This window comes from Podarcis gaigeae, assembly GCF_964106915.1.
Source record: "Podarcis gaigeae genome assembly, chromosome: 11".
NCBI lineage: Eukaryota > Metazoa > Chordata > Lepidosauria > Squamata > Lacertidae > Podarcis > Podarcis gaigeae.
Genome location: NC_139687.1, coordinates 43872056 through 43898949, shown reverse-complemented (window position 1 = coordinate 43898949; position 26894 = coordinate 43872056).

Sequence of the window (26894 nt, the reverse complement as noted above, 5' to 3'; positions counted from 1 at the left end):
TCTAGATTGGTGTGTTGTAGTGGTTTATTTTTATTTTGCAGGTGTATTCTGTGACATGGCATCAATGCACAAAGAGCGCAATAGCGATGGATTCATACTGAACCATACACATCATCCCACTTTATTAGTTCTGCTGTGCTTCTGCACAGCACTGTGTCACTGCATTATTGCAATCAGAAGGAGCTGTAGCGCAGTGAAAGAGGGGAAACACACACACAAAGAGAACGTTGGTAGTATAAAAAGTTACAAGATTCCAGCAGTAAGCTGATTAGAAACAAAGCGGTATTTATGCCCTGAAACATTTGCAAGAGCAAACGGTATTGAAGGTGGGATTGTGTATAACTGCCCCAATACCATCGTGAGCACAAATTGTGATGAATGCATAATAAAAAGGGCAGCTGGAGGGGCCCCATGTTTTTGCTTTAACTATCCCTGGAATATGATTTGTGTTGTTTTGTATCTTAAAACAGCAATTTGGTGTTGTGTAGTGACTATGGGGTTGTGGGTTGTACCCAAGGCTGTGTGAGGCTCCTGCACACACACACACATCTGCTCTGGTGTGTTCCCCAGTGTTGTGGAGCAGATTTTGAAAGTGTGTGAAAGTTTGTGGGTGCTTGGAGAGCTGCAGGAGGAAGGAAGCCTGCAAGGCAGGGAACAGGTCTTCCAGGAATCACAGCCACCGCAAATATAAATTGGTACATGAAATTTTGATGTAAATTCATGCCCTCTTTTTCCTCTTTTTTGGTGATCCATGAGTGGCCACTCTACCTAATTTACAGGATTTTTCAGGATTACCATGATCGAGTGTGTGAGATGTTGTGAGGACTTGAAACATGCAGTGTTAAATTTTGTTGCAAGCTTTTCCTTTGAATATACAAAATTACCTTCTCTTAAGCTTTCTTGTATTGTTTTCTGTTTGAAGATACCTCATTAATGGCCTTTGATGGCTTGAGGCTACAAAATGCTGGATATTTACGCTCACATATGCTTGAGTGGTGCTTGAAGACACTTTCAACAGATGTTGAATCAAGTTCAACATCTGCAGGAAGCTGCTGAGTGAAATCATCTGGAGATTTAGCATAAGGTGTCATTTATATGTGGATGACACCCCATTCTCCTTTTCCTTTTCATCTGATTCAGGTATGGCAGCAGAAGAGTCAAACCAGCCCACTTCTGAGCGTAGCTTATGCTTTGCATGCAGAAGGTAATAGACTGCAAAAGATCAATTAATTGAAATTCAATCCTGACCAGATGGACATAATGTTGGTGGGTGGTTCCAGGTTGCTGGAGCTCAACCTGTTTTAGATGGAGATGAACACCTTCTAAAACCAAGTTTGCTCTTTTAAGGTACTCCTTGAGCCAGTGTTGTCACTCGAGATGCAAGCATCCCCTCTTGGCATAAGGTGTCTTCTACCACCTTTGGCCAGTGTGACAATGACATTTTCCAGAGTTCTCTAGGAAAAGAGATTGATTGTTAAACCACTCTGAGAAATGTAGCTCTGTGAGGAGAATGGGGGCAGTGTCTCCTAACAACTCTCAGTGCTCTTAACACATTACAGTTTCCAGGATGCTTTGAGGGAATATATGACTGTCAAATTGATATAACAGAGCTTTGGGGTATAAGGTGCAGATGTGGCCTTGATCCAGGACTTTTTTTCAGCCCAAGCTCAGCAGAGTTAAGCTCTTCCACCTCTCAGGTGGGTCCCTTTTTCCTTCTAAGAGAACAAGGGAGAAGTTCATGGTGAGCTCCGACACCTCTTTTCCTAGAAAAATAGCACTGCCTTGATCTATTTTGAACTGAACTGCCTTATGATCTCCTGGATCATAAGCAGCTGATTAGCTCTGAGCTGTGCACAAACCCTTTGGCAGGAGCAAAAGTTAGTCTCTGAGTATTTTGGTGGTGGCAAGTGCAGGAAGACCATCCCCTGATAATCTGAATGCTCCAAGGCATTTGGGTGCTTCATTCTATGGCCAAATGTATTGTGCTGTACAGGTATCATTTTATTGAGCCTACACTTGAATAAGGGGCAAGAGAAATTGGCCTGCAATTTCATATTCAGACCTCGGACGGAAATCCTTTGCTTGCCTTGACAATTTATCCAAAGAAAAAAAGAGAAAGGATAAAGCCAGGGACTCTTCGGGGAAAGGATACGATCTACTTTTGTTCACGTGTAAAGGAGAATTCTTTGTTGACACAAAGGTGGGCAAATGGTCACACTGAACATTATCGGTACTCACTCAGGCATCCAAAATATATTCATGACTTGAAATGGTATAGCATGAAAAAAAACTCCAAATGCTTTATACAAGTGTGTAACTAATACTTCAGGGAATATTGGGAAATAAAAGAAGGCTGGTATTTTATCAGGCCCCACTGCAAGACAGGGGAGCGTGATTGACAAATGAACTGATGATCATGTTTTATTAGTCACATGGCTCAGGAACTACTTTGTTGGGTCTCATCAGCCTGCTGTCTTTTGTCCTTTACAATTACATGGTCAATCTAATGCAGCTTTATCTGAGCTATGGACAAAACCTATTAGCACTTCTCAGTGGTAACACAGTATGAAGGTATCTCTTGCGCATGACTTTGGCTTGGGATGGTGCACCTCGGAAGGGAATAGATTTTAAATAGACAGGAAATGAGATGCCAGGGGCCCTGTTCAGGCATTCAAACCTGCATGTGATGAGAATCATGGGTGGAAGACAGTGGGGACATGGTAGCTATCACATCACTTGGCCCCACCACCTTTTGTGTTGAGAGAAGACACTCTGGAGGGGGAGCCTTCTTTATACAGAGAGGCTCCCCTCAATTTTTAGAGCCCTAGTAGTGTAGGGCTCTAAATCTCATGAGGATTCTATGTATAGGGAGTAGTCTCCCTGCACTGTACTTACTTCAGACCTTCTCATTTTCATTGCATGAAGGATGATGGGTCTGGAGAATGAGAATGTGATGAAGGGGGAAAGGCCAACCATAGTGTCTCCTCAAATGCTGAGGGCTGGAATACTTGAACATGGCTAGAAAGGCAGCGCTATATAGAATACTCAAACTGTGGCTCGACTTTGTAGTGGTGCCCCGACTGTGGAATGGCCTGTCCCTAGAGGTGCAGTTAGCTTACATTGATGGGCTTCCAGCAGCACTTCAAAACACTCCTGTTCACCAAGGCTTTTGATGGGTCCTGTGACAGGAGGTGCAGGTAGAGAAGAGTTTGGGGGGGTGTAGTGCAGACAGGATTAAACCAGTGAGATGTAGCTCTCAGTATGCTGAGCTGGAGCGTCACTCTGATTGCCTGAGGGTACAGCTAGCCAGAAGTGGGTGGAGACAATACTTTGAGAGGGAGAAGAAAAGCAGTTTTGGTTCCTGGCATTGGGCTGAATAACTGTATAACCTCTGAGCTGTGTAAAATCCACCCTGAGGGAATATTTACCACCAGAGAAGGCAGTCTCTGAGCTGGGGGTTAGATTGAAAGTCAGTGGTTATTGTCTTTCAAGGGTATACAGACATGCGAGAACTGGGAAGCTGAATTTTGGAAGAGGACAAGTGGAGTTGTGAAGGAACACTCTGTTTAAATCCCAATTCAGTAGGAAAGGGATATACCTTTTAGTGAGAGAATAATAATCTGAACACCTGAAATATTCCTGCTTACCATTCTTGTTGTGAAATAAATCCTTTTGCTTTTGCAAAACCATATTGAAAAATCAGAACTCCTATTAGAATAAACAAGTTCCGTTTTAAATACTGAAATATTAAATAAGATGGATAACAATGTGCAATAGAAAAAGAAGCAGAAAACTGGGTTAAAGGTGTGTGAAAGAAAGTAATAGAAGTGGAAAGAAATTGTAATTGAATAGATTGGAAATCTAAAACAAAGGTGGGGTGACAGGAGAGGGATGGTGATGGGAAAAGGAAGTATCTGTGGGATTGAGTGTGGGTATGTTTGAACATTTTTAAGGATTGTATGAAATGTATGTTTGTATATTCGTAATATGTGTGTATTAATGCTGAATTATTTTAATAATAAAATCTTTTTTTTAAAAAAACCCTTTTGCTGTTTAACTTCCATTAGGCTCAAAGTGCCTGTTTTTTGTTTTAAAAAAGCCAGAAAGAGAGGGGGCATGCTACTGGTTCTGTTCACCTTTTCTGGTGGGCGGCGTTGTGGTCAAACATCTGGGCCCCTGCAGGGATCTTGTGAGGGGGGGAGGATACCCCCCTCATTGCTATCTTGACTGTGTCACTGGTGCTGAGCAGGGCCCCACCCAAGTGTGGCCCCACTGTCCAATAAGTACCAGTTGGAGGTGTGGCCACGGGAAATTTAAACCATGGCACAGCCAAGGAGCCCTCCCCTCTCACCTGTTGCCAGATCCTCTCTAAGTTTTTGCAGTAGTTTACTGTGACACCTGAACTGACTTTCTGTGTATGAAATTCAATTGCCTGCAGCTCAGCACATAAGATGACAAACAAGACAGGGTTTCCATAGCTGTGCTCTGTTTTCATGCTCATGAAATATTTTCATTCTGAACTTGAAACAGTAGCCATCGGCAGTGATTGACTTGTGTTCACAAAGATGGAACCATTAAAAAAAACAGTAGTGTGTTAAATTAATACAGAAGCTTTCTCTATGCTTCTCCTTTGTTTCCAATAGGTGGCAAGACATGTCGGAGTGTCTTAGTATCTGAAAAGCGAACACAAATACCACACTAATACACTAAATTGTTACTTTTCAAATCCATCAGTTCCTTATTCTGGCAGGCAACATAGACACATATGCATATGGCTTTAAAGAAATGCTCAGTTTTCCTCTCTAATAACACATCACTTATTTCTCCTACATTTCATACTCTGCTCCCATCACCTGCACCAAATCAACATACGGAAGGAGTATTTTATGTTGCTGTTCTTCAGTAATATATTTGTAGCAAATGTCTTAAAGCTCCCAAGAGACGCACAACACTCTTATCTGACTAATGACAGTTTCACACATTTTTGTTCCACACTTGATTACTAAAAAGAACCACCAAGTGATTACTTGTATGTGTGAATGGACTATCACTACTATAAAACCACAGTCTGAAGTTTCCAATACTTAGAAACAATGTTTCTGTATGGAGTTGGTTTTCATTATCCAGCAGTGTACTCATCCAAGAGCACAGTAATTCAATATAGAGAAATCTAGTGATTTGTATGCATGGTTGAAGAAGCCCCAAGTAATATGGGGTGCATGCAGACCTGATGCACACCTTTAAAATATGCTTTTAAATACACCTTTTAAAGAGAAAAGATGTATTCCAACAAACATACCTATTAATACACCTATCAAAATGCTATTTTCAGGTATTTTAAAAAATAAATGGCTGATTAATGTGGAAATGCAGGAAAATGGAGCTGTAAGGGTGAAAACATGCGGCAGTGATACCACACATAGATTCATCTATCGCTGTCTATAGCCAATGAGTACAATTTATACACAGAACTCAGCAGGCTCTAAAACTGGTTTGCTGTATTTATTCCTGAAGTTGGAAAGTGAGGGATAATCAACTCAACCCACAGCTAGGTCCGGTCAAGACAAGTTGGGTGTTTTTTAATCTCCACCTTGTTGAGCAGGGAAACTTTGTGGGGTCAACTTCTTTCTAAAGAGAGAATATTTCTGGCAATATTTACCAATATACAAATAGAGCTGGGAAGAAGAGCACAGCAATGGCCAGTCCCAGTCCTGGAGCAGCATCTGTGACCCCAAAGCAACAACACCTTTGTGGCCCACCTTCCTCCAGCTACCCTTAGACAAGCAAATTATTTCTCTGACCAAATTCCAGCTGCCTTTTCTCTCTTTTTAAGGCAGAACTAGATACAATGAGGAAGGGAGTCGAGCCCCACTCTGAGGATGGGGATGGAGAGCAAGCCCCCCAAAAGATTTGTGGGTCGAACTGTTGAAGAGCTGTTTTGTCCCAGAGTGGTTTAATGATCAGACCCTCTTCACAGGGATCTCTGGGAATTGTAACTCTTTGAGGGAGATAGGAGTCTCCTAGTGATTTTCTCCACGCTAAACTAACTGCAGTTCCTAGGATTCTTTGGGGGAAGCCAAGAATGTTGAAAGTAGTCTCATAGTGGTCTAAATGAATGGTCAGCACCGGACTTACGGTGGCATGGATGTTTCCCCAGCATAGGGTGCTAAGTCGAGGGGGCGCAAAATTAAGAAGATCTACAATTGAGAAGATCCACTTGGAGGCACCCTATTTTGGCCTTGTACAGGGCATCATATTACAGGTACGAGAAATTGCCAAATTCCACCCCTGTGTATGGAGTGAATATGGTATTACTTTACAAACTACTCTATTCCAAACTTAAAAATGGAAAGCGTAATACTGGTGGTCAACAAAAGAGGTTTAAAGACTCTCTCAAGGCAAATCTATATAAAATAAGTAGTATAAACACCGACAACTGGGAAACACTGGCCTGTAAGTGCTCCAATTGGAGAACAGCCATTACCAAAGGTGTCATGGACTTTGAAGACACTGGAACTCAGGATGAAAGGGAGAAACGAGAGGAAGGCATGTTTGGCAAACCCTCACCATGATCAACTCCCACCTGGAAATCTATGTCCCCACAATGGAAGGACGTGTGGATCCAGAACTGGCCTCCACAGTCACTTACGGACTCACGGTTAAAACCATGTTTATGGAAGACAATCTTAATTGGCTACGAGTGATCACCAAAGAAGAAGAATTACATTACAACCAATCTAGAAGGTGCTGTTTGGTTCCTCCTCCTTAGTCCCAGTGTTGTCGTTGTGGAACTGAGCAGGGAGGAAGAGGATGGGGACAAAAGTAGAATTAGTTGGTTCTGCTTCTTATTGGCTCTGACAACATCTATTGTTGGCCTCCCTGTTTTCTGCCCCTCCAGTACCAATGGGAACCACACATGAGATGGTTTAAGCACTAAAACCAAGATTTATTTCAGGTCAACCAGAAAGGCAGACACAAGTCAGATGCTCTTTTGTTGAAATGCAGAATTTAGTTGGGCAGGAAGGTTGGGTTTTCAGCAAGCTTTGGGAAGTATAAATATACAAAGGGATGTTAGAAAAAAAAGCACAGCATTTCATTTACATCTTAAGAACAAAGAATCAAATGAAAATGTGACTATTGTCTTTCCCTGCACTGTTATTGTTCATAGTATCCATCTATAATCTTTACTTGTAATGATACTTAATAGCTGCCTTCGAGATATTAATGGAAATTGTCACAGACAAGGGAGATATTACTGCATCTAATGAACCAAAGTAGGTCTAAAATGGGGAGGCGAGAGAGGAGCAAGAAGTAAATCATGAGCAAATCAAATAATTTATACGTTTTTCAAAATTTAACCCTACATGGAGCTAAAGTGGAATCAAATCAATGTTTCTTGTGTGTTAGCGGCCTTTAGAAAGCCACCAGGTTTCAATGGCCTTTATGAATAACTGCAGGCTGTGCAGTTTTTAGATTCTGTACTCAGTTCTTTGGTCATCGCTACATCACATAACAAGCAGAGTGCTTCTGTTTTGTGGTTTAAAAATCCAAAATTCTCATGACATATCACACAAAAAATACATACGAGTCACTTATGTATACTAGGAGAGAAGACCAGTGTGTAAGATCCACAATAAGAGGGAGCAAACCTCCTTGGATGCCTTACCAAATGCTTATTGAATAATGAAGAAAAGGAGCTTTACAACCTCTTAAAGGCAGCCTCTTCACCAGCAGACTTCTAGGGAAGCTTCCATATTACTGTTTATGGAGCATTCATCCTGTTTTGTTTCAATTAGGTTAGATGTTGACTATTTAATGAGCACCCACTCCAGTTTGTTTGCAAGGAGGCCGGATGATGTTGCATCAAAGCAAGTGTTATTCCACACTTTTCATAAAAAGTCTAATGGGGGGGCGGGGGAAGTGGCATGTTGCACAGATCTTTAAATCAGATTTAATTGATCAACCTGAATTTGCTGGGAAGTGTTTGAATCCCACCCCAAAGTATCAACATTCTGGATATATCCTAGGTGTAGGGAAAAGTAATGATGACATTCCTCCCTGCTTGTTTAAATTGAACTTGGCAGACAGAACTATTCCCTGCAAAAAAAGATAAAAGTTATCAGCCTGATATAGACCCATGACACTTCTGGGGACATCAATGCAAGTATGCCAGAACTGAAAACAGGCAGTGGAAATCAAGGAGGGAGGTCTCTCTCCTCCTCCCCCTGGTAGTGGAATACTTCAGAGCCAGGGATCAGAGGAAATGTAATTTTCCCAAGATCCCTAGCTCCTGTAGTCACAGCAGCATTCTAGTATTAGGGAACAGGCTGGAGAGAGATCCCTCTCCTTCCATTGCTACAACAGCCAACAAGAGAGTGGGAGGGAACAGTTATTCTCTGGGGTGAGTTGAGTTGAGCTGGTCACAAAATGGTGGCTCGACTCACAATTGCCTCTTCTATCATTTGAGCCAGAGACTTGGGTGACCTGCATACACATGAACACATTGCCACCTGATACCATAAATAATGAAGTCTTAGATCAAGCCTTTAGAAAATGCATCCGGCAACAAATTAACAGCCAACCGATTATAGATTTGGAACACTTAAATAGAGGCGAGTCCCAAGGACAACCTGAGAATCCATGCAGAGCAGATAAAGCAAGAAAGTGAGTGAAGCCTGAGAATCAAAAGAGGCACCTGCAGAAGGAATTAATCATGTAAGATTCTAGAAACTGCATTGTACTAAGAGAGGAACGTGGAGACTGCCAGGCTAATCTCAAGGGCAAGTAGTGAATTGAGCTCAGATATCCTGTGCGTGTATTATTCCAATACAGGAATAATAATGAAGTCTATAAATGCCACAAAGAGGGACCAGGCACACCATTCAAGAAATGCTGAAGGACAAGTAATACGTTTAATTAAGCAGACGGTATCACTATCACTCAAGCAAGAATATTGCCTACACGACTGGGAGACCAGGGAGGGGGGCAGTGCAGAGGGGGGGGGGACAGTGTGAAGGCAGTTGCCTGCTATGAGAATTGAGGCCTATGCAAAAATTCCATAGTCACTCATATATTAAAGCAATGCTGTACCTACACACACACACACACACACATATATACACACACATTACCTGTAAAAGCAGAGTAGTGAGATGGAGGCAGAGAACTGGACTCCCACTGATCCATAAGTGTTTATGCTCTTTCGACCTCTCACATATACACATGCATATACACACAGGTGTATGGAAGATAATTTGGGGTGGGTGGGGTAAGGCTATCAGTGGGTACCAACTATGATGAATATGTTCTATCTCCAGTGCTGGAGACAATACACCTTCACATACCAGTGGCTGTGGATGACAAGTGGGAAGGGTGCCATTGCGCTCAAGTCCTGTTGGCTGGCTTCCCATAGGCATCAGGTTGGCCACCACAAGAACAGGATGCTGGACTAGATGAACCACTGACCTGATCTAACAGGGCTCTTTTGATGTTCTGACATTTCTGTGGCTGTGCTGCTGGGCTGGTTTAGAAGTCATTGTTGTCAGGTTGGTGCAGAAGTGCTCTCCTTCCACTGGTAGCTGCCAGCACTTTGCTCATGGTGGTGGGAAAACTGGTAGCAGGCAGCTATCTCCACACTTGTAATGGACACCTCCATCAGCAAGTCACATTCCCTACTCCAAAGGTTTTCAACCTTTTTGAGTCTACAGGTCCCTTGACCAACTACATTCTTTCTATGGTACCCCCATGGGGCTCAGGAGCCCAGTTATGTCACCCCTTGTCTGCAGAGGCTGGCAACCTCTCACCCTGTTTTGAATACCCTTCTTTGTGGAGGATTCCCTCAGCCTTCTCTCACTTCTCATTGGGAGTCCTCCGGGCAGCCACTACTGCCGCCCTGGTCTCTGAGCTACCCCAACTACATTCTTTCTATGGCACCCCCATGGGGCTCAGGAGGCCAGTTATGTCACCACTTGCCTGCAGAGGCTGGCAACCTCTCACCCTGTTTTGAATACCCTTCCTTGTGGAGGATTCCCTCAGCCTTCTCTCACTTCTCATTGGGAGTCCTCCGGGCAGCCACTACTGCCGTCCTGGTCTCTGAGCTACCCCAAAGAGAGGTGCCTCCTCACATTGTCCCACAGAGGCCTGGAAAGAGGATTCCCTCAGCTTTAGTGGCCCAACAGAGACTGGCCAAAGGTGAAAGTGAGGACGGACAGCAACTTACATTGGGAGGCAGCATCAGGTGCTGCTGGGCTTGCATGTCAGAAAGGCTCCCCTTCAGGAACCAGGCACTCAGCTCCCAGGCAGGCCTTCTACACAGCAAGCACAAGAAAGGCCAAAGCTGTGCCTGCCTGCACAGCCTCCCACTTGTCTGTCCATTCGCAACAGCAAGGGCTGGCAGACTGGCTGGCTGGGCTCCCTTGCCTGCTTGCTTGCTTATGCCACCCCAGCTCCTGGCAACCAGCAACCCCTGGCCAGCCCCAGAGGCACCATTTGCCTGGGAAGCTTCTAGTCAGGGCTGCTACAACAAACAGCCATGCAAGCCTTTGGGAGGCAGAGACTCGAGGAGTCATCAGAGGAGGGAGGGAAGGAAAGAGGAACAGAGGCCAGTGTTGCCCACGGCACCCCTGACCATCAATCAAGACACCCCAAGGTGCCATGGAACACTGCCCTAATCTATGTCAGGTGCTGATCAGAGGTACTCCACTCTGCATCTAAAACAAAGTGGTGCCAATCAGGACTGTGTGCACTGTGTGCATATAGTCAAGGACAAACAGTCATGGTCAACCTGCAACCCTCCAACAGTGTCTGATCAACTGCGATTGACATTCATCTTGCTTCTGCCCTGAAAAACACCCAACATTTCACAATTGCTGTGCCTTACTAAGGTGATTATTCATGTCAGTACTTGCAGACCATAAGGACACTGATCCCCAAAGCCAGTTCTGCCACATGGCAGCATGAATGCAGACTAGATCAGGGATGGGCACCTGTGCCACTCCAAATCTTATGGGATTCCAACTTCCATTAGCTCCAGCCTGCAAAACAGGGCATAATGGGAGCTGAAGTCCACCAACATCTGGAACGTCCTCTACCCTGGAACAGCTGAAGGTTAGAAGTTGGTGACTGAATGGTGAAGCAAGACTTTTTAAAGTGGTGGCCCTGGGTGGGGGTACTATTTGGGCTCACTTCACAAGAAGGTGGACAACCTTGTTTGATACTCGGTAATGGGAGCCTGGGATTTCAGAACACACCACCACCCAGGCGAATTCTGCCTCTGCCTCCACAGTTTGCTCTGTCCTCCTCCTCTCCCCACATGCCATTGTGCCTGCCAGCACCTCTAGTCTCTGGGTGATAAATACAGTTTCTAATCTGTATGCTAAGTCTGTAGCAGGCACACGCTAGGATTTTCCATATAAGGGGATGGGATTCTGAATTGATCAGCCTTGAAAGCTGCCTTCTGTTTTCATCTCCTTGATCAATACAGGAGAAAAGATGGAAAGCGGGGAATCCAAACCTTTCTTTTTCTTCTTTATTCTTCACCTTCTTTGTCATGTTCCTCCTCCTCCTCCTCCTCTGTCTTCTTCCTGTCACTCCCAGACAGGTTATGAAGCATTCCCTACATTTTCAGACAATCAGTTAATACTTAGCCTTTTGCTTAAGCAGCAAGGCTAAGGCTCCTCTTTTTCTTCAGTTGTGCATATTACAAACAGAGATTAGTGCCCTTTCACTGCTGAGCTGTCAGTGTTAAAGTGACATAAGCTATTAACATTCTATTTGTAAGTGGCTAGCAGCTTCCTTTGACATTCTTGTAAAAAGGGCGCCCGAACCCTACAGTTTGCGCTGTTTTCTCTGAGATAATCCATTCCTGTCCTGTTTGATTGGCTAGTGACATACAGTCTGTCAGAATTACTAATGATCCTATGCAGTAATACTTAAAAAAAAATGGGGTGGTGGGGGAGAGAGAGAGAGAGAGAGAGAGAGAGAGAGAGAGAGAGAGAAAGACCAGGTTATGTCACATTGATTATGCCATGATGTTATGCCATAATACTGACACAGGCCTTCTGAGTAACTGTGAAGGCCCAAATCCAATACATTGCTTTGAATTAAAAGGCAAAGCATATTTTTAAAAGGCTTGGTATTTTCCTACTTAAAATATGTAGGAATAAAACTGTCACATGGACCAAGAGGGCTTTAAAAACAATTATTTATACCCCACCCATCTGACTGGGTTTCCCCAGCCACTCTGGGAGGCTTACAGAATATACAAAACATAATAAAGCATCAAACATTTAAAAACTTCCTGATACAGGGCTGCCTTCAGGTGTCTTATAAAAGTTGTTTATCTCCTTGACATCTGAAGGGAGGGTGTTCCACTACTGAGAAGGTCCTCTGCCTGGACAGAACATTAATCTGGAAGGTCTTAGGTGGAATCTACACACATATTTAAAGAATGCTGTGAAAGTGCTTTTTTAATATATATTTTTTGAAAAATACATTGAATTTTGCATAGCTCACTGTCTCCATCTAGCATCACATTTGTAGATTGCACTTTTCAACACATCTAAAATGTTTTATTTGCAGCTGTGTAGCTGAGTCCTTCGTATGAATCAAGTTTAAGCTTTGGAAGGTTTTTACAGGGCAAGGCTAGATGCGTCTACTAAAAAAAGAAGCCACATTGAGTACAATACAATAGTATTTACTCCCAGGCATGGACAGTGCCAAAGCGGGAGAAGCGGGGAGTAAACACTCTCTTCCTCCCCATTGCTAGACTCTGACATTAACATATTCTGTTATTTTTCTTCCAGAGATCTTAGCATGTAGGATACAACTCACCCACTTAGAAACACAATTCACATTTTCTGTCCACTTCCTCCAGCATTCCCGCCCCCCCCCCCCCCGGTACCGCCACTGGTCCCATGTAAGTGTCAGGAGTCCAGGTTCCCAGCCTGATAACACAGTGAGCTTAGATAATTAAAAAAGAGGATTGATTGCAAAAACAAATAGATAGCTCCAGACAGCTCTAACAAAGCCTCTGGCATCATTACTCATGATGACCCTTCTAAAGAGTTCTTCCGGGATCTACAGAAGATATTGAAACAACACCCCTTGGGTCTTTTGTTTTGCTTCTTATCTAGAAGCCCTCCCATTCACCAACTCCTCAGAGAGACTGGATTAGTGCCCACTTCCTCCTTTTCTGACGAACTGTCTCATTGTCTATTCATGCCCATTTGAGCTTCCGGCGAGCTTTGGCTGTGTTCTAGCCTGCTCTCAGCACCTGTCTTGTCAGCTCACCCATCAAGGTCAGTAAGAGCCGACTTCTGCAGCTGCCGGCTCTCCTCTGTCTGACTAACATCAAAGCCTCCCTATTCCTGGCTGCTTCTGCATTTGGCTGCAAACCTTCGCTTGGAGCTGGCTCATTCCTGACAGTAAGTATGGGATTGCAGCCTTAATCTTCCAAGTGCTTTATACACTCCTCCCTTCAAAAGCATAGTTATGTCCAATAGTGGACGGAGTCACAAGGTGGAGTATTTACCTGACTTCCAGTTGGTTGCATCTGTTAGGGTGTGAAACCTAAGACGCTGGCAAGTTAGCAATGTCATGTGACTTTAAGTAGTCAAGCTCGTTAAGTTGTTAAGTTGCTCAGTATATAAAGAGTGTTTGTTTTCTCTGCCTGCGGGGCGTGAAGCAAAAATGTCTGAAAGCTCCGGAGGTGTTTCTGTTATCTGTCTGCAATAAACCTGTCTTTGGAAAGACAGGCTTCCCTGTGTTGTTATTTCTTTGCTGCTGAGACTCTGAAGCTTGTACTGCAACAAGAATCTCTGCACTGGACTTAATTAATGCTCTGCAAAGAGAACTGTTGCTGGTTGCGCAGCGGAAGCGTTTACTGGGCCAGTACACAGACTCTCTTAGGTTATGGCTCTTTCTACGTTTCTACAGCTGTATTGTGTGCAGAGAAAGTGAAAGCAGCTTTCGGATGAGAGAAGACCGGCTTGGTTGTAAATCCAGCTCTTAAAGGAACTGAGAGGCTGCAGAAAGTTGAGAGAGCTGCGTAAGTGAAGATTTACAGCTTCATTAGCTGCAAAAGGCTAGCTTGACCTCCCGTTGTGTTTTTGTTTTGTTAATAAAAACAGAGGACGGTGGTAGGTTGCTAGTGAAGAGACGGAGGAAAAAAAGTTTAAAAGGCTTCAGAGGAGGCTGGAGGCGTCTGAAAAGTGAGTAAAACAAATCCCAAGGGGAAAGAGAAGCAAGGGCACACAGAGGGAGTAGCAGCAGACCCCAAGAATGGCAGTGGAAAATTTCCAGGTTCCCTTTACAAAGTTGAACTCTGCTAATTACGTGCAGTGGTCTAAGAGGGCTCAAGTCTGGTTGGAAGCCAAAGAAGTGTGGGCTGACTATGTCCAGAGGCGAAAGCCGTTTGTGGCTGTTGCAGCAGATGCCACAGCAGAGCAAGAGGCTGCTGCACATGCTCAGAACAGGGAACATGATAAAATGGACACTAAAGCTAGATGCATGTTGATGGTATCGATAGACGATTCCCAATTACCTCATGTGGAAAATTTAAGTTCTGCATTTGAAATTTGGGAAGCTCTTAGGCGAATTCACCATAGAGCCACCATAGAGCGTGGGGGAACTAGCAGGCAGAGCTGTAAGGAAGCCTCACAAGTGTCTGCTATGGCCAGCAAGTCATGTTTTCGATGTGGCAGCAGGTTTCATTTGATAGCAAAGTGTCCTGAAAAGCAACAGGAATTTCAACAGTCCAAGGTCAGTTTCCGGAGCTACAGGGGAAGACGAAGTGAGAGCTACAAGAATCAACGATCCAGAGGGGGAGCAGGTGCTGATAAGGGACTATCTGCAATGGCAGCACAACAGAGTCCTAAAAGGAGCCAACAAACCTTGAAGTGGATAATTGACAGTGGAGCCAGTCACAGTTTAGTTCCAGCGACATCTAGTGGCAGCTTGAAGAACTGCAAGACATTACCAGTTGCAAAAACTGTGACTATAGCAGACAATAGTAAACGAGAAATGAGCCTTAAAGGCACAATTTATGTTAATTGTTTGCAAACTAACCTTCCTGTTTTTGTTCTTCCAGGAATGAAGAATGGACTTTTGAGTGTGTCATGCCTGGTAAAAAGTGGTTTTAAGGTTGAGTTTGAAAATGATGTGTGCACCATTTCGAAACAGGGGAAGGAGCTAGTTAAAATTCCCTGTGAGGATGGGCTTTTTGTTTTGGATGAAGAGCAGTTAGCAGCAGGTAGATGTTCAACAGGTGAAGCGCAAGCTAAGTGTGTAAATAAGGCTCCTCATACAGGTTGTGCACATCTACTACACAGAAGGTTAGCTCATATATGCTTTAAGTATGTAAGCAAGATGCCAGATTTAGCTGAGGAGTGTAACATTAAACCCTGTCCAAATTTTCTGGATTGTTGTGCTTGTAAACATGCTAAGGTTAAGACATGTAACTATCCTAGATCTGACAGAGTAAGCAAGAAACCCTTTGAACTTGTGCACACAGATGTGTGTGGCCCTATGCCAGTCAAATCGCTTGGAGGTGCGAGATTTATGCAAATTTTGGTGGATGATTTTTCAAGGGCTAGTTGGGTTTTCTTTCTGAAAGAAAAATCGCAAGCAGCTTCCATCCTGATGGATTGGATTGAAGAAGTTGAATGTAAATTTGACACCAGGGTGCGTAAAATACAATCAGATCGTGGTGGGGAATATGTGAACCACACGCTGGAGACGTGGTTAAAAAGGAAAGGTATAGTTCATAGACTTACCAATCCCTATTCACCACAGGAGAATGCAGTTGCTGAAAGAAAATTTCGAACATTACAGGAAGCCATTGCTGCTTTGCTGTTTGATTCTGGACTTCCACAGCAGTTTTGGGCTGAGGCTGCACTGTATGCGAATTATACTTTTAACAGAGTGTACAATAGCACAGTAGGCAACACTCCTTACTTCATGCTATTTGGAAAAAAACCAAAAATTGATCATCTAAGAGTTTTTGGATGTCGTGCTTATGTGCTGGTGCCTAGGGCACAACGTAGGAAAGGCGATCCTAGATCTAAAGAAATGCTTTTCTGTGGTTATCAAGCAAACACAAAAGGTTGGAGATTTGTGAATGTAGAAGGCAATCAAACGAAAATCACAATAAGCAGAAGTGCGGAATTTTGTGAACAGGATGGTTGGAATAAAATTCATGGAAATCCTGACATACTATTTGACGTGGTGAACAGTAACAATGAAACTCAGGCCCCAGGGCAGGTATTAGTTCCAGAACAGGCTGAGGAATTTGAGTCTGAGGACAAGGGTGAGAAATCGTTTAGTTCACCCAAGTCTGTAAAGTCAGAATCTTCTAGCTCTAAAAGTTCACCTGTACAGCAAGAAAGACCTGTAAAGTCAGAATCTTCTAGCTCTAAAAGTTCACCTGTAGAGCAAGAGAGTGTAAAGTCAGAATCAGAAAGTTCTTCAACTACTAGTGACAAACAGGTGACGACTAGTGATTCTGGGTCAGAGGAGGAAACTGAAGGAACATCACAGGAACTGTTAAGGCGTTCCAAGCGTGCCAACAAAGGTATACCTCCTGAAAGGTACCAAGCTATTAGTGTTTGGGCTGGTTTGGCAAATTGTGAACCTGAAAGTTTTGAGGAGGTTGAGCAATTACCCCAGGAGGAGGCCAGTAGGTGGCGTGAGGCCATGCAAAAAGAATTGAATTCTATGAAAGAACTGGGTGTGTTTTCCATCACCAAACTGCCAGAAGGTACCAAGGCAGTAAGTTGTAGGTGGGTGTACAGGATAAAGACAACAGCGATGGGGAAACCAGAGTACAAAGCAAGGCTTGTAGCTCGAGGTTTTACGCAAAGAGAGGGGTTACATTATTCTGAAGTCTATGCACCCACTTCAAGGAGTGAAACCCTACGGGCACTATTAGCAGTTGCTGCTCAGAAAGGGTTCAAAGTGAATCAATTTGATGTCTCTACAGCTTATCTTCATTCAGACTTGGCTGAAGAGCTCTATATGGAGCTACCGCCAGGGTTGAAAGTTGGTAAATCAAATCAGGTATGGAAACTACATAAATCTATTTATGGACTCAAGCAATCTGCTCATAATTGGAATGAGTGTTTGAATGACGTTTTGGTAGGCATTGGTTTTAGCAGGAGCAAGGCTGACAATTGCTTATATTTCAGAGGTTCAGGAGATGCTCAAGAATCTTTGCTTGTTTATGTAGATGACCTGATTTATACTTCAAAGACACAAGAACAAGTAAAAAAACTAGCCAAAGAGTTAAATAAACACTTCAAAGTTAAGAATCTTGGTGATGTAAAGGTCTATCTTGGTGTTCAGATAGATAGGACCAAAAATGGCAGTTTTCTACTGAATCAAAAAGGCAAGATATTGCAAATGTTGAAAAAGTTTGGCATGACAGAGTGTGCAGGCGTTAGAACACCAATGGAAATGGGTTTTGTAAAAGACAATGAGTTCAAGGATAGTGCTGAATTCAAGCGTGCTGAAATCTTTCAGTCAGCACTGGGAAGCTTACTTCATCTTTCGCAATGGAGTAGACCAGATATTGCTTACGCTATTAACTTACTCAGCAGAGAAGCTTCAAAACCTAGTGTAAATGCATGGAAAGGAATTCAAAGAGTGTTAAGATATTTACAATACACCAAAGATTTTTGCCTTGAATTATCTGCTGAAGGACAAGCACAGATTACTTGTTGGGCAGATAGTGATTGGGGAAATTTAAAGGATAGAAAATCAGTGTCTGGCTGTGTAATAAAATTTGGTAACTCTCTGATTGGGTGGAGATCCAAGAAACAGAACCTGATTGCTTTGTCGTCAACAGAAGCTGAGTTCTGTGCCTTATCTGAGTTATGTAGAGATCTAGAATTTTACAAATGCTTGGCACAAGAGATGTATGAAAAGGCCATCACTCCAATCACTGTATGGGGTGATAATCAACCGTGTCTTAAGTTAGCACAAAATGGGCAGTTTAAAGGTCGTACAAAACATTTGGATATCCGCTTTCAAAATGTTTGTCAAACGGTAAAAGCAGGAATTGTTAAATTAAATTACTGTCCCAGTCATGAAAATCAAGCTGATGGTTTTACAAAACCGCTAGGGTTTCAGCGGCATGAAAACTTTTGTGAAGAAATGGGTCTGAAGTAATTTTGTTTTTGTATTGCCAGCGAGAGGGGGTGTTAGGGTGTGAAACCTAAGACGCTGGCAAGTTAGCAATGTCATGTGACTTTAAGTAGTCAAGCTCGTTAAGTTGTTAAGTTGCTCAGTATATAAAGAGTGTTTGTTTTCTCTGCCTGCGGGGCGTGAAGCAAAAATGTCTGAAAGCTCCGGAGGTGTTTCTGTTATCTGTCTGCAATAAACCTGTCTTTGGAAAGACAGGCTTCCCTGTGTTGTTATTTCTTTGCTGCTGAGACTCTGAAGCTTGTACTGCAACAAGAATCTCTGCACTGGACTTAATTAATGCTCTGCAAAGAGAACTGTTGCTGGTTGCGCAGCGGAAGCGTTTACTGGGCCAGTACACAGACTCTCTTAGCATCATAGCATTGTAGAGTTGGAAGGGATGGATGCAAGGGGTCACCTAGTTCAATCCCCTGCAATGCAGGAATCACAGCCAAGGAATGTGTAACAGATGGCCATCCAACCTGTTTAGAAACCTTCAATGAAGGACAGCCCACCACCATACAAGGTAGTCTGTTCCACTGTCAAATGGATCAGAAAGATGAGGAAAAAACTTCCTAATGTTTCGATGCTGCTTAGCGAGAGGTAGAGGGGCAGCGGGAAGTGGCAGCCAGTTGGCAAGGTACAAATGTGTGATCAGAGCCAATCTGGTGTGCCCATCAATGCATTTGCACTGTGCTGCCCTTGCTAGCATGCCTCACCACACCCCCACACCCTAAACAGGAGCGACTGTATATACAGTATGTATATATGGTATGTGTGTATGCCTGTGTTTCCAAACATTTTTACTGATAGCAAAAATAAGGATGTACATGTTTTATATACAGAGATGATGTCAATGAAGTTTTCTCAGCACACTTTTATGTGATTGGAAATGAAAAAACGAAGACCCCATGCTTACAGTTGAAAGCAATAATTCCAAAACCTGGACAAATAAACTAAAATGTATCCAAAAAAAAGTTTCCCAGAAATTTCTTCCCATGTAAGAAATTTCTTGTTTGTGGCCTAGAATGTGAAGTAATATGAAGGAAGTGGTTTCGGGGGGCGCCGATTGGGTATTGCAATAGTATATATGAATCATCAACAAGATAACTGCCCTTTTTAAATGCTACAGTGAACTTTTTTTTTAATCTTTCTTTAAAAAGCAGTCACTCATTTGAGCACCGATTCTCTATCTGAGTGGAAGTTATCACTGTGTCAGTTTCTATGAAAGACAAAACCATTTTAATAGGGAGAATTCCTTAGCGTCATGTGTGATGTGTTCTTACACAATTATTATGTTTTACCAAATTTCAGTAATCCTATTAGAGTTGTGTGTTTGCTTTGTGTTCTGGAAGATGTATCATTGTAATGTTTGATATGAATAGATATTTTAAGTACAACTGCAATATTTATTAATTGGCTAGATTAGCTGATTAAAAACCTTCTGATCAACTACCTCCCCCCCAAAAGACAGGACCTTAACAAATAGGAGAACTGGGACAAAATAACATAAATACCTTTCAATGATGTATTTCTCTGCCGTTATGCCATTTCCCCATGGAGCTTAAATGTCATTGGGGGTCTTCTAGGCAGGGGTCTTTTTACAACCAGTGTTCACGATGAATCTAGAAAAACAGCACTGCCTCTAGGCAACTTATCTTCACAACAACCCTGTTAGGTAGTTTGGCTGAAGCAGAGCTTCTGGTTCAAAGTTACCCATGCAAACTGTATGGTTCTAGGGCTGTCTTTACCCGGGGGTGCAAGGGGTGCAGGGCATCCGGGTGCCAAATTCTGGGGGACGCCAGATGGCTGGCAGGCACAAAGCTTCTCTGCAGGAAATGCTCTTCTCCCGTAGCGGCATGGGGGAAAGTTACAAGCCCGCCAACAAGATGGCTGGCAGTGTGCAGTTTCCCTCCCTCCATGCCACTATCCATGTATAGGACAACCCCAGTTTTTTGACATAATTTTTGAGTGAAAAAACCTTGTCTAACACACGGGAAAATATGGTAATTTGGGGGCAGCTAAACTAAATTTGGGAGCGCTGGTCGGATCTTTGCACCCCGGTGGCACATATGCTAAAGACGGCCCTGCTGTGAGGAGTTGAACTGAATCTCCTTGTCAAGGTGAAGTGGGCCTAATTCTGGCAACTTTTGCAGGAGAATGTCTTACATAGAACAGGGCACTACCTCCTTTGCTTCTAAACACAGCCAGATTCACATAAGTAAAAACCCGCAAAGGTTGACACCTGTCAATAAACACGTATTTTTTTCTTTCTTTTTAACCTGTTTACTTCATCTCTCAGTCACCCAGTTCTACTTTGCTCTCTCTCTTTCTCCCTCTTCCTTATCTGAGTTTTGAAATGCTTTAATGAGGCTTTTATATGGTGTTGATATTTTTTCGCCACCTCGTATAAAACCTGCTAAAAGAGCTAAAGCAGTCTTTCTCCTTTGTAAGATGGTTTGCACTTGAAGCATGTGGGAAAAAAGACTGCCCTTTAAAAGTCTTTTAAAATGCTGTTAAAGAAGTAGTAACTTTATTAACAGCCTGGAGGACAGAATCCCTTCTGCATTGTCTTCTCTCAGGGCCTTGGTAAGGGAAAAAGGACTGCCTGGCTTTTAAAGGCTTTTAAAAGATGCTATTAAGATTAGTTGGGCCTTTGAAAAAGGCTTGGCCCCTCCCCTTAGTGAAGTGTGTACTGAGGTGCCAACTTCATTGTGATGAGGAGAGATGGCATAAATTAGAACCCGATCTTCTCAGGAGAGATTTCTGATCCTTCCAAGGGGATACCTGAAGAATGTGATTGTGGCAAATACAGATATTTATCTTATTTTATCCCATAAGGGTTCATTTTGTAGACGGCTGAATGCAAAAAGCTTCCAAGAGGAACACTGCATATTAAAAACCGGTGAAAATATAAAATAGCATGGGTAAAATTCACAAAACCACACGCATGTACAGAAGCAGAATAAACTCTTGGGCATCCAATGAAACAATGTTTGGAATGTGTGCAGAGGAGGGCAACCAAGGTGATCAAGTGTCTGGAAAATAAGCTTTATGAGGAGCGCTTGAAGGAGCTGGGTATGTTTCGCCTGGAAAAGCAGACTCAGCCTGGAGACTGAGAGGAGATACGATAGCCACCTTCAAGTATCTTAAGGGCTGTCTCATGGAGGAGGGAGACTGCTTGTTGTCTCCTGCTCTGGAGGGTAGGACTCGAACCAATGGCTTCAACTTACAAGAAAGAAGATTCCGACTAAACATACAGAAAAAACATTTCTCAGTAAGAGCTGTTCGGCAGTGGAACAGACCCTCACGAGAAGTGGCGGTCTCTCCTTCCTTGGAGGTTTTTAAACAGATGTTGGATGGACAACTGTCATGGATACCCTAGCTGAGATTTCTGCATTGCAGGGGGTTGGACTAGATGACCCTTGGCTCCCTTCCAATTCTATGATTAAGGACAGATAAAAGAAAGTCATACTTCATGTAGCACAAGGTTAAAATATGGACCTTGCTCCCACAGGAGGCAGTGATGGCCACTAGCCTAGATGGCGTTGCGAGCAGATTACGTGTAGAATCCCACTGCAAAAGAGGCAGACCAGGCATTTCATCTGATACATTTGAGGGACTCTGGATTCTATTTCAAAATCACAGGTGTTCTGATTTTCTAGAAAACTATTGCAACTATTGCAACTATTGCTTTCCTTATTACAGATTAATGTTTTGCATGTGTTTCAAACATTTATTTGCTTTTTTTAAGGGGGTAAATATAGACCTCCCATAACATTAAGAGTTTAAGCCTCTGCTATGCTGCATGGTAACACTAGTCAATGAGAATCAATCTACCCAGTGGCATCCTTGAGTTTGTTTAGGGAAGCTTTTAATGTTTGATGCATTACTGTATTTTAATATTTTGTTGGAAGCTGCCCAGAGTGGCTGGGGAAGCCCAGCCAGATGGGCAGGGTATAAATAATAAATAATAAATTATTGTTATTGTTATTGTTACAGTGGTACCTCGGGTTAAGTACTTAATTCATTAATTCATTCTGGAGGTACGTACTTAACCTGAAACTGTTCTTAACCTGAAGCACCACTTTAGCTAATGGGGCCTCCAGCTGCTGCCGCGCTGCCAGAGCACGATTTCTGTTCTCATCCTGAAGCAAAGTTCTTAACCCGAAGCACTATTTCTTGGTTAGCGGAGTCTGTAACCTGAAGTGTATGTAAACTGAAGCGTATGTAACCCAAGGTACCACTGTATTATTGAGTTGCATTTCTTGAACATGCTCAATGGCAGATGGTGCGGTGGAGTGGCAGCACTTGCCTGACCTCCCAGCAGCGGAGTCGCTGCTGTGTATCAGGAAGGAGAGGGAAGGGATGTACATCAGCATGGTACAAATGCACCAGCAGGAGCTGCAGATTGGCTCTGCATGCACCAATCTCCCCGTTGCCTTGCTGTGCAATTGTCAGGAGATCAGATAAGCACGCCTGCCCTACCATACCATCCTCTGATGTGCTACATTGGGTACTACTGAGAACAACGGGCATTTCATCTCACTTTGATGCTGTTCATTTTGGTGCTCCAGAAAATGGGAGCATTCAAAGCACAGATCTTCAGTGCACATGTAAACCAGCTTGACGGTTGATTTAACTACTTTATTTCCTCCATTCCTCACAAAACAAAACAAAACAAAACAAAACTTCCCTGTCCTGGGCTGTCTTGAAATATCTTCTGAAGGTTATATAGTTACTCATCTCCTTGACTGGTGAGTGGGTTTTCCGATGAGAGGGCGTTCCACAGGGTGGGTGCCACTACAGAGAAGGTAGTATAGACTTAGAATTAAATATATAATTCTTTGTTAATAACTAGCTTTCTCAGGGCTCCTTCATTCAAAGCTATGGTAGGTCTGGCACCCACAGGCAGTTGTTGAGAACCCACTACTGCTGACTACACCACACTGAGGACCACCTCAGTTATTTCTTTTCTAGCACTGTCTCCAGGGCCGTCTTTAGCATATACGCTGCCGGGGTACAAATATTGACCCAGCGCCCCCAAATTTAGTTTAGCCCTCAAATTAACTTTCATTATGCTTGTGTCAGACACCACGCTTACGTCTTATCTCTTGTTTATGAAAGAAGGGAGGAAAAAGAAACAAAAGTGTCCTGTTGAAGGGCGGCTCCAGGAGGGGACGGCGAGGCTCCGGCACCCAGCACCAGCCAGCAGGCGGCCAGCAGCAGTAGCAGCAGCAGTGCGGCTAGGGCTCTCCTCCAAGCTGCCACATCCATGCCGAGCTCCAGGCAGGTCTGGAGTGGCGGCGTGGCAATCCAAGCCGGTAGGTGCCTGAGAGGGGTGTGTGGACCTCAAGGGGGTGGCTAGGTGCCAGGAGGGGCACTATGTTTTGGCAGACGGGGGGAGGCCAGTGAGCCAGATCCGGGCATCCCCTCAGAGCGCCAGCCAGTGAGCAGGTCGGCGGGAGGCAAGGTGCCAGATTGGGAAGAGGTCCGCCGAGAGCAGCAGGGCGTTGGGCCAGGCAGAAAGGGGGCAATCCCAGAGAGCCCAAGTCCCCTGGCAGCCTCCCAGCGGTCAGTTGCCCACAGGCATCTCTGAAGCCAGCAGCTTCTGCTTCATGGTTTCAGTTTGTTCACCTCCAACTCACACAGAGTCCAGCCAGAAAGGAAAAAGAGGGGTAGGGGGAGTGCCGACACCGTGGGTGGTGGTGGGGGAGGGCGATCTTTTTTTGTGAATGACAAGCGCTGGAGCTGGCGTGGCGCATCTTTGGTAAATGAGCGCACAAAGTTGAAAGACCTTTTGTTTTTCTAGCTTGATCATAATTCTTTATTATTTCATAACAGGTAGATAGTTAAGAGCTTAGGCGGCTTCAGCGGCGGGTGCCTGGTGCCCCCAAGAATTTGGCACCTGGGTCCCCTGCACCCCCCAGTAAAGATGGCCCTGACTGTCTCTGATGTGCTATGCCTTTGCAGAAACCCTGCAGAACACCAAGGAAAAAAGTGATATCCTTTTATCTTGAGAAGACTGTGCTGACTAAGCAAATCTGTGTGCATACTGTGTGTGTGTGTGTGTGTGTGTGTGTGTGTGTGTGTGTGTGTGTGTGTTCTAAGCAGCCACCTCCCAAAATGGACATCATTATTATGCTTAAAGCAGAATATGCACCTTCTGTTCTTTCAACAGTATTCCTAAGTAATAAAAATGCTTATTTCAGCTGGAGGAGCTTGACAGTGCCCCTTGTGAATCTAGATATACATGTCTTACAATTCATACACAAATGAAATGCCATGAAATATTCATGAGGAATACTCTAAATTATGTACCAAACAACCAGACTACTGTCGTTGTCGCACTTTTCATCCGGTAAATATCCCGGCGGGCACAATGAATTCACTTATATCTCACAAAGAGTTTCCCAACATGTTTAAATTATTTATCTTATGGTTATAGTTCTTTTCTTTTTAAAAAGAAAAAAAGGAAAAGGAGAAAGAGAGAAAGGGAATATAAGGGTGGGAAGAAAGAACATAGATAATGACATTTGCCCTACTGTGCAGAATTTTGGTGAAAGCTTTATTTAGCATATCAGGAATTGTGTACGTATTTTTATTACCCCTCCAGTAATTTATCCCAAGACGGTTCCTCTATTTTAACTCAATTAGAAAGTTCTATGGAATGTTTTAGCAACACTTGACCTGGGAATGGATCATCTATGTTTTGACGGTTGCCCACAAAATCTAGCCTAACTAAACTGTACAACGCCTTTGGAAAGATATCAAAAATCCAACCCAAAGCCATTCAGGAGGAGGCAGGTGCCTTATTATGACAAAACACAGCAAGTCCATCATGTGTTAAGATGAACAGTGTCATCTGTAACTTCTTAAAATGTAGCTGAAGAACTTGTGGGGGGTTTCTTTTCCTTCATTCCAAAGGACACTCATGGCCTGCAACAGACAGCCACCAACATTGAACATAATAGATCTATCTGGTACGGGGAAGGGGTAAAAGGCACAAACAACATGTTAACTTTCTGCAAATTTCTAATGATTTCTGACATGCCTTGTCCTATGAATTAATTATATCATATTTATTATCATTATCAACATCATCATTATTATTTAACTCATTCAGGGTTAGAAAGCACCACCTGATCACTATAGTATATACATTTGGACTGTGAAAATGTCTGCTCAATTCAATGGTGCCTTTCCCATCTAAATAGATTAGATGAGTCTATCTGAAAGGACCACATAAAAAGATGTCTTGTAAACACTTTGTTTAAGAAATGTCATCTTTGGGGTTTTCCCCATCAAATAATTAAGGCTAAGATATTTTCGCTTTCATGCCTAATTTTTTCTATCCTCACATCTCATCCTCTTAGCAAGATGAGCTACCTCAGGATAAGCCCTCTTTCTTATTCTGTGCTTTAAACACAGAATATTTTTTGCTCTATAAGACTCACTTTTTCCCTCCTAAAAAGTAAGGGGAAATGTGTGGGCATCTTATGGAGCGAATGCAGGCTGTGCAACTATCCCAGAAGCCAGAACAGCAAGAGGGATCGCTGTTTTCGCTGTGCAGCGATCCCTCTTGCTGTTCTGGCTTCTGGGATTCAGAATATTTTTTTTCTTGTTTTCCTCCTCCAAAAACTAGGTGCATCTTATGGTCAGGTGTGTCTTATAGAGCGAAAATACGGTAATTACAACCTATCTTTAGAGTCTTAAGTTCTGGTATTAGGTAAAATAAAATAAAAGGTAAAGGGCCCTTGGATGGTTAAGTCCAGTCAAAGGCAACCATAGGGTTGCGGCGCTCATCTTGCTTCAGGCCGAGGGAGACAGCGTTTGTCCACAGACAGCTTTCCAGGTCATGTGGCCAGTATGACTAAACCGCTTCTGGCGCAACAGAACACCGTGACAGAAGCCAGAGCGCATTGAAACGCTTTTGGTATTATACAGTGTGGTGGAGGGTGGACAAGAACTATCAATACATGCTATTAAATTTCAAGTGGACTAGAAGCTTCCCTTTTATGTGACACTTCAGTGTCTGACAGATGTTATGGCTATTGACTAGCGTGTTTAAATTTAAGGCTATTCACGGGCACTGCATCTCTTCTTTAATTATTTTCTTTCTAGGATTATGAAAATGAAGAAATAAGAAGAAAGTGCAAATGAAATGCATTTGTGTTGCCCTCGAGCATTGTGAAAGGCAAAAGGAAAAGTGAATGCAGCTTGTGATCAAAGGAGATTTGGAATAGAATTTGAAATAAAGGATGTTACTTCCTGCCTCTATCAGAGAGAGGGGACAGGGCTTAACACAATTTAATTAAAAGTTACAGCTTTCACTTTTATCAACAGCATGTGAATTCCAGATTAACAGATGCATATGAAAGAAAATGCTGAAATGTAAAGTTAGTTTTAATTTTTTTTTGTAAATAATATACACTCTGCTAGGATCTATTGCTTTCCTGAATGCAGCACTGTTCAGTTGCATTTTGCAGATCATATAAAAATACATGTAGGGGACCTTAGGGCATACATTGGGTAAGGCGATCTTGCAGGCAAATGAGGCTTTGAATACTAGTAGTAACACATTGAGCTTGTCCCAGTAGCAAACTGGCAACTAGTGCAGGTCTTATATGCTAGTAAGCGCTCATCCCCATCAGCAATTGTACTTCAGCATTCTGCACTAACTGCAGCTCCTGGATCAAGCACAGGGGAAGCCCCAC